This window comes from Columba livia, chromosome 24 (genome assembly GCF_036013475.1).
Source record: "Columba livia isolate bColLiv1 breed racing homer chromosome 24, bColLiv1.pat.W.v2, whole genome shotgun sequence".
NCBI classification, from domain to species: Eukaryota; Metazoa; Chordata; class Aves; order Columbiformes; family Columbidae; genus Columba; species Columba livia.
Window position 1 is genome coordinate 5101826 of NC_088625.1, and position 8276 is coordinate 5110101.

The 8276-nt window shown below is 43.9% G+C and overlaps 1 long non-coding RNA gene across 1 annotated transcript; it reads right to left on the minus strand.

The window, feature by feature from the left end:
* Positions 1 to 5003: 5003 nt before the first annotated feature.
* On the minus strand, positions 5004 to 8032 carry LOC110363757 (uncharacterized). The gene is made up of 2 exons (XR_002422073.2): positions 7828 to 8032; positions 5004 to 6282 (listed from the first exon to the last, which is right to left on the minus strand). It is a non-coding gene; the product is annotated as an uncharacterized LOC110363757 (long non-coding RNA).
* Positions 8033 to 8276: the final 244 nt, after the last annotated feature.

Here is an 8276-nt window from a genome sequence, read left to right on the forward strand (position 1 = left end):
AATTAAGCTCTGCACGGTTACATCAACCAACATCGTCTTCGTAGGATGATGCAGAGGTCAGGAATTTGTGCTTCGTTGCTGCAAACTCACTGTGTGGCTTTAGGTCACTGATGGCCATTTTTTGAGATTATTATTTAATTACAGTGGGAGTTAGGTGCTTTTATATATATATATATATATATATATATATATATAATTTCCCTCTGCTTTGGGGTTGGTCAGTTTGCCCCCACAGGTGCCTGTATCTCTTTATTTGTGATATAAAAATCAGATGAGAATTGGAAGCCGACTTTTAGATGGTTACAGCTGCAAGGTGAACATGACTCGTCTCTTCCCATAGACATTGTGAAGGTAATGCGATAAAAACTCTGCAATACTGGTTATTTTCTCTACCAACAAGAGCAATCTAAGATTAATACCTGAAAAGTATATGGATTCTTTTGGACTTTACACTTCTCTGGATAATTGGAGACTTGCCTGGCCACAAAAAGCCAAGGAAGAATGGATTTCCAGTGCGGGAAGGAAAGATAAGGCTTTCCCTGGGGGGTTTATTGGATTGTGAATTGCTCCACCTATTTGCAGAGTTTCTCAAAAGTCGTCTGTGTGCATCCATCTTTCCCCCCTCCCTCTGGGCTATTAGATCTCTTCCCACTCTGCTAAAATGAAGCCTTCGTGTTGTCTTAATAAATTGCTTTTCTTGTGGGAAGTGACTGTGCTTTGCAGGAAAATAGCCAATAGGACCCAATAGATACCCTATATACAGAACACAGATAAAGGAGACTCTCCTTTAAATGTGGGGGGCTATGGAATTACATCTGATTTCACTGAACACAGACTCTGGCTGTTGATAATGCTCTCCTCTGTCTTTATATATATATTTTTAAACACATTTTTATATTCCCATCTTGTTTGGCAACTTATGTCTCATAGAATCATAGAATTATTTAGGTTGGAAAAGACCTTTAAGGTCATAGAGCCCAACTGTAAACCTATCACTGCCAAGTCCACCTCTAAACCGTGTCCCTAAACGCCACATCCACACGTCTTTTAAACACCTCCAGGGACGGTGACTCCACCGCTTCCCCAGGCGAGCATAGAGTGTATTGCAGGTAAAGACAAGAATCTGACAAAAACATTTTCCCCCTCCACAAAATGTGTAATTTGAAATAAGAAGGGCGTGAAAAGGGAAACAAAAAAAGACCCAAACATGTAGAAGGATGTGAGAACTCTTGAATCCCACATCATTGGTTGTCACCAGAAGAGCCTGGCTCCATCCTCCTGACACTCCCCCTTTCCATCTTGATCCCCAGGAATGAGTCCCCCCTCAGTCTCCTCTTGTCCAGCTCCAGAGCCCCAGCTCCCTCAGCCTTTCCTCACACGGGAGATGCTCCACTCCCTCCAGCATCTTGGTGGCTGCGCTGGACTCTCTCCAGCAGTTCCCTGTCCTGCTGGAACTGAGGGGCCACAGCTGGACACAAGATTCCAGGTGTGGTCTCCCCAGGGCAGAGCAGAGGGGCAGGAGAACCTCTCTGACCTACTGACCACCCCCTTCTAACCCACCCCAGGTCCCATTGGCTTCCTGGCCACAAGGGCCCAGTGCTGGCTCATGGTCACCCTGCTGTCCCCAGGACACCCAGGTCCCTTTCCCCTATGCTGCTCTCTAATAGGTCATTCCCCAACTCATACTGGAACCTGGGGTTGTTCCTGCCCAGATTCAAGACTCTACACTTGCCCTTGTTATATTTCATTAAATTTTTCTCTGACCCTGCCTAACACTATTATTGCAGAAATTAACTGATGAACATTAGTACAATACAATATTTGGACAAAGGTGGTATATTACGTACGCTGCACCTCAGATCGAAAGACCGCAACAAATATTTTGGGCTTGGGAAGCCAAGTAACTTTTGCAGAACTCAGATTTTTGTTCCTTTGTTGCTGGTTTTATGACTTGTTTCTTGTATTTTCATTCAAAATACAGCCCAAGTCTGCATCTTCTGTTAGCTGTTGTGACTTTATTGGCCCTACAGTTTGGGGTTACAGCACAAAGTGTCTATGTAAAAGGTTCAGCACCGTTTAGAAGGTGTTAGTAATGAACTAGACATAATGTCACCCCCTTCTAACCCACCCCAGGTACCATTGGCTTCCTGGCCACAAGGGCCCAGTGCTGGCTCATGGTCACCCTGCTGTCCCCAGGACCCCCAGCTCCCTTTCCCCTACACTGCTCTCCAACAGCTTTTTTCCCAACTTATACTGGAACCCGGGGTTGTTCTTGTCCAGACGCAAAACCCTACACTTGTCCTAGCTAAGTCTAGCGCTGCGGTGCTGCTGTTCCAGCTCAGATTTAGAGCCGAGCATCCCGTGGCTGCAGACGGGCCGCGTTCCCTGGAGAACGGCCTTGCTCAGGAAATGGAGCTATTTCCGGGCTCGGCCGCAGCCAGGAAATGAGGAGGCAGCAGTCGAGATTATTTTTTGAATTTGACAGGATTTTTGCTCTTACTTTGTAGCGAGGAATGCTCAGGCCGCCTGGGCCTGCGGCGAGTGGGTTATTTAAACCCCTGGCCCAGGGGGTGCCTGAATTGGGGTTTGTGTTAGGCCCAGGTTCAGATTAAGGCTTGGGCTTTTAAAGGAGCGAAATGTGAGCAAACGATCCAAAGATTTGAAGCCAAAATAACAAACATCACAGAATCACAGAATGTCAGGGATTGGAAGGGCCCTCAAAAGATCATCCAGTCCAATCCTATGACCTCATAAAGCGTTTCTGCTTTCTGTTTCTGCTCTTCTAATTTGCCTGTTTGTTTGATTTTACTTCGCCTTTTTTTTTGACGCAGAATTAATTAATTTAAAGTCTCTTCAGAATCCAGAGCACATGCAGAAATTCCCATCTGCTTTCACCACAATGAAAAGGGTTTCGGATCCCACACTCTCATATTGGCCCAATTCTATGTTAATCTTAAATAGACTTTCTTAAAATTAATCTCATGAGAACGTAAAGCAGTCAAGGGTATTTTAGTATTAATGGAAGATGTGTGGCTAATCCCCTAGATTGTTTTAAAAAGCTCGTTCTTATTAGTGTGAATATCCTCTAAATTTCTACCACAGGTAGTGGTTAAAACACTGAAAGGAAGCATTTCCAATGGAAATAAAAAATAACAACGGTAACCACGTAGTGAACTTGGATGGCGCTTTCAAAATATGTTACTTTTAGAGCTAAGTGCAAGATAATTCTTGCAAAATAATGAAAATTTGGCTATTTTCAGAAACAGTCGCATACTTTCCTCTACCTGTCCCTCTCCTTCTTCAGAAAGAAATGCGTTGGAACAGAATCTACTAGTTCATCAAAATATTTACTATTTAATGATATATAGTATGTATTCACTGTAGATGGATTTAGAAGATTCTATGTCGATGCTGAGTTTTTCTTTCATTTATGGAGATGTGATCCTAGAGCTAGTATATGTCAAAGCTAAAGGTTATTTCTAATGAGAAATAAGTTGAAATTTTTGCATGGGAAGTGTTAGAGGATTTCAAGGGTTTTGCTGGTTTTATTCCATGCAAAAACATGGTTGCACCATTGGCCTGATTTTTCCCATCAAGCGATGTCCCAGATCTTTATGTATGTGATAGTCCCAGTGAGTTCAGTTGTGGCTAAGGAAACACAAATATTGTTACTCACACGTGGAGAGTTGCTCATGTACTAATCAGATGAAGAACGGAGATATCCATCTCAGCCGTATTAACTTCATCACATAATTCATCACTGAAGTGGAGAACTGAAGGCTCAATTAGGCACTTGTCATTTTGGCTGGTGCCTGCAGAATAACGTCCCGTCGTAGCGTTTTGTTTGGTTTTGGTTTTATATAGTAAAGCACAAATAACATTTACTCATGAGCCAGACTAGGGACACGCTGCCAGAAATAGAGGCTCCCGACAATTATACAGGATGTTGCTGTGGTGTTATCATATGATTCATCCACTATGAGGATGAACAATCGTTAACCTCAAGACACTCTCGCTTTCACGCCCTCTGACACACATACCACTGAGGGCAAATATCCTCAAGATGAGTAAAACACTCGGGCTGGGATTTTAACTCGTAAAGGTCAGTTCATTTCAGGTTTATATGTTAAGTCTTCACTTTGCTGTCCAGTCCTTGAGTTACATGGAGGATATTCTGTAAGCAATACGATGTGCTTGCCTTGTAAATCGTTTTTTGGTGGCTGTGGACTATCGTGATGGTCCATGGTGGAAACCACTGAAATCAATTACAAAGAGGACAAATTTGGCCCAGATGTTCTGCTACAACTGAGCCAAATGGAAGAGGGAGTTATACAAGGAACGTATCCAGTAAAGCTGGAAAGAAACAAAGGCAATCAAGCATCATTATTGTGAAAAACTTCTGTGCAGGCCTTGCTTAGAATGCAATTACAAATAGGTAGAGCAATAGCAGCTTGTATCAGCTGAGTTATTGGACTCGGAGGCTTGTAGTTGCAAAATTACATGTCCTGAAAGTCCCTTACCATGGATAACATCTGGATAATGGATGAGCTTCTATGCAACCTATTGTAAGCATTTTGTTATCTTATGTAGAATAATGCTTATCTTTCCCATGAATGGTTGAGGGCCACCACTGGGTGTGCCTTTTGCAATTCTTTGTGTCTAATTGAGTTTAATTTCATCCTGGACCCTCCTTCCAGGACTCAGGCGCTCGCTGTTGGTCCAGCCATCTCTTGCCAGCTCTTTTGCCTTGCAACCTGGCATCACTAGATGGCAGTGCAATGGCAAGAACTGCCCTGCCTGCACTGGGAGAAAAGCCAAATTTCACCCAAAAAATGGATGAAATTTGAAATTTGAATGCCAAACATCCAGATCTTAAAATGGCTCTTCAACCTCCTTAAATTCCCTCTGTAGAGACCGAGGGAAAGGTCTCTATGGTATAGGAGCTACACCAATTTGTGCCACCCACAGATTTGGCCCACATGAATATCACAGCCATACTTGTAGTTTGCATGTGTATGATGTTAGGTCAGGGAATTTGGGTAAGATTTAAAATGCAGAAACAGTAAAGCAAAGAAACACGATATTTTTTTTTTCAAAATTAAGCTTTTCTCACTCTTTAGCTTTTCGTTCACGCTTCCCCAAAGGTTAATGCTTTGCGTTCCTTTGCGGTCCCAGACTTTGCGGTGCAATAAATCAAACTACAGGTCATCTCGTTTCAGTTTGCTCAAAATGAAAAGGCTCTGCAGCATTCAATCCCATTTTGTGGCCCAAAGGGGAACTTAAGCGGTGCACAGGTATTGGTTTGGTTTTCTGTAGGGAGTGTTGCATGTAATTGAAGCATATGGAGTACGTGCGTTCGTGTGTGTTTTCTTAAGTCTGGATTAACGCCCTCATTTATGACCAAGGTTTTAAGAAAATGTCACAGTATAGAAAAATAAACAGGGTAAAAATAAATGGGAGAAAGGCAGTCTTGACCAGGCTAAACGCCGTCCTTTTTGGACGTCATGAAGACAGCTGTTGGCTGAGAGTGAGATCTGAAGGTCTTTGTTAGGAAACGTTATTGCTGAGATTTTCACTGTTTGGCTTTCCTGTTTTCCTCACTTCTGAACCCTTTAGCTTTTGTAATCTAAGCAGGGTCGGCTCTGGTCATCCGTGGGGAAACAGACTGTGAACAACAAGGCCGCGCACTGCAGGAACCGGGCTGGGGAGTCAGTAGGTGAACGGCTGGGTGGTTATGGAGACAACCAGGATCCTCATCAGAGTCTCCTCTGACCTTGTGTGTGATGCTGCCCATCAGACTTCCCCGTCTGAACCGCATCTGTCTAGATAAAAAATACCCATCCTTGGATTTAAAACACTGACTGATGGAAAACTGTCCTTCAGAAGCGCTTGCAGGGGTTAATTGCCTTTGGCTGTTAAAAATGAGTGTCTTGTTTTTGGTCAGAATCGCCTTGGCTTTCATTTCTTTGCCACCTTGATCTGTAGACGGAAGAACTCTCGTGAAATTCTTTTGTTGAGGTGTGTGATTCCCAGATACGATTTACTCCAAAAGCTGCTCCAAGAGCCATCGTCTTCCAGATAAGATGTGAAAGTCAGATTGTAACCATTTGATCTCTCTCAAAACCCATCCTTTTTTAAAAATGTGCCAAAATCCATTCAGGTTTCCCTATTCACAAACTCCCCCTTCAGTATCAGTTTCATAAAATGCTTTTAACAGTCCTGGTCTGAAGTGGTGCGTGTATGTGCTGCTGTGTCTCCAGTGCCTCAACACTGATATTTTCCCTGCAAAGTTAAGAAAAAGCAAAGTTAGCCCTAGAAAGCAAAGAAAGCAAAGTTAGCCCTAGAAGGGATGAAATTAAACCAACGTAAAGGCGTGTGATTGAGCATATAGAGAGGCTGAGAAGTCCTACCCGCTTATAGTCGTATAACTATACCAGCCTAGCTAAAGGCATGGAATCCTAGTGTGGTAGGTGCTATTAATGTTCTGGTGTAATTTTTCTCCTGCATGTGTGTTTGGTGCAAGCTGAACTTGGTCCTGTCTCGCTATTCCTGGAGTATGAGCAGGAATTCTGCTTGGTACCATCTCTTTTCCTTTCCACCACGCAGTTTCTTACTCCAAGCACTGGTTTCCACCAGCGAACAGGTTAGATCTGCTCCTGATGGTGGTCTTCACAAGGCTAATACTTGTCCTTCCCTTGCTAATTATGTTTCTCACACAATTTGGCTTTTCTCATGGTTATCATGGCACAGCTCATCCATGGTTTTGAGTTGTTTTGCAGTAGCAAAATCCTCCCAGCTTCAACTGCAATGAAGTTCAACTTTTTTGAGGGACAGCTGGGAAGTGTTTAATGGTTGGATTCATTCTGGAACCTCCACCAAACGTCTTGGTTTTGAATTCATAGGGATGCCATGCAGATATTTGGGATAATAACCTTCTCATTGATGGTGCTGTCTTGAAGAAAAGCAAAGTGATGAACTAGGTTATATCAGGGTAATTAATGTGTTTGTGAGAGAACAGCTGGGTTCTTGAGTTGCGGGGTGGATAGCACGCAGTTCCAGTCAGATTGTTAGATATCTGCTCTACAAATTGATCTACGATGTGGAGCAAGGGGTCCCAATGTGCCCCATCTCTCCTTCTCCAGAGCAGGTGGACTTGGCAGTGGCTCCAGTTCTCCCACTCGCTGACCCTCCCATCGGCGGCGCCGCAACAGGACGTTGTGATTTACAAGCAGCAGGAAATTCCTCCCTCCACCCCCCTGGAGAAAGGAGGATGCAGGAGCAATGTCGTGACTCACGGTCACGCCTGAGTCACTGCAGACGCGGTTCCTGGGGTTGCTCAGCCCCCTCCAGCCGTTATCCTGACCCTAAAGTGCAGCTGGAATGAACTTGCACTGATGCCTGGAATTATTTAAGGGGGAAAATGTAGAAAAAATTCCGTTAACGCTATTCTTTAATACACATCTTACGGCTATTCTTCAATACATATATAAACATCTTATGGCAGGTGCCTGGGCGGCTTGTGATAATCAATGGGGTATTTATTTGGGATCAGAAAACATATTTAGTTGAACAAGTCTCCCTTCTGTCTTTGGCTCACCACAGGCTGGCTGAAATTGGATGGGGTCATTTGCTGTCTAGTCGCAGATAATAAATCAAAGGGCTGAAGAAACTGCAGGAGAAAGGGCATGAACTGACTAAACATTTAGCTTATTGTAGTAAGCACCAGCCCAGCCAAAGTGAAACTTTCCCAGCAAATTTTCACTTATCTCAAATCCAGTTATTCCCTGGAGGCAGCTGAGTTGTCTGAGTAAATAGAGGTCACTTTACCTTGACTAAACAATGACTTCGCTATAGTCGGTGCCAGCTATGGAGCAGTTACAAAATGTGCTTTAAAGGCTCGTTGGTAGCAGGGTGAATGAACCAGTCAGTCTGGTCTGCTTTGGGCAGGATTTAGGATGCTTAGTTAGGCGAAGCTGTGGTGGGATCAGCTGATTTTGTGAGTGGGGATGTGAGTATGCAAACGAATATAGAAGGAGGAAGAGGACGGGAGCTGGGGGAGTGGAGAACGGATGACTTTCCTCTGATGTCAAAAATCCCATCATTCAGTGCTCGCAGGGAAAAAGACGAGAGGAGAAGAATGTGGAGGCAGAGAGGGAGAAGAAGTGAAGGGGAAGGACACGCTCATTTTTCTCCCTAATTCTGACATTGGCCACCCTAACGATGGAGAAATGAGCCTGATCCCCAGCACGAAGTCCTGAACATCCTTCCAAGCCCCG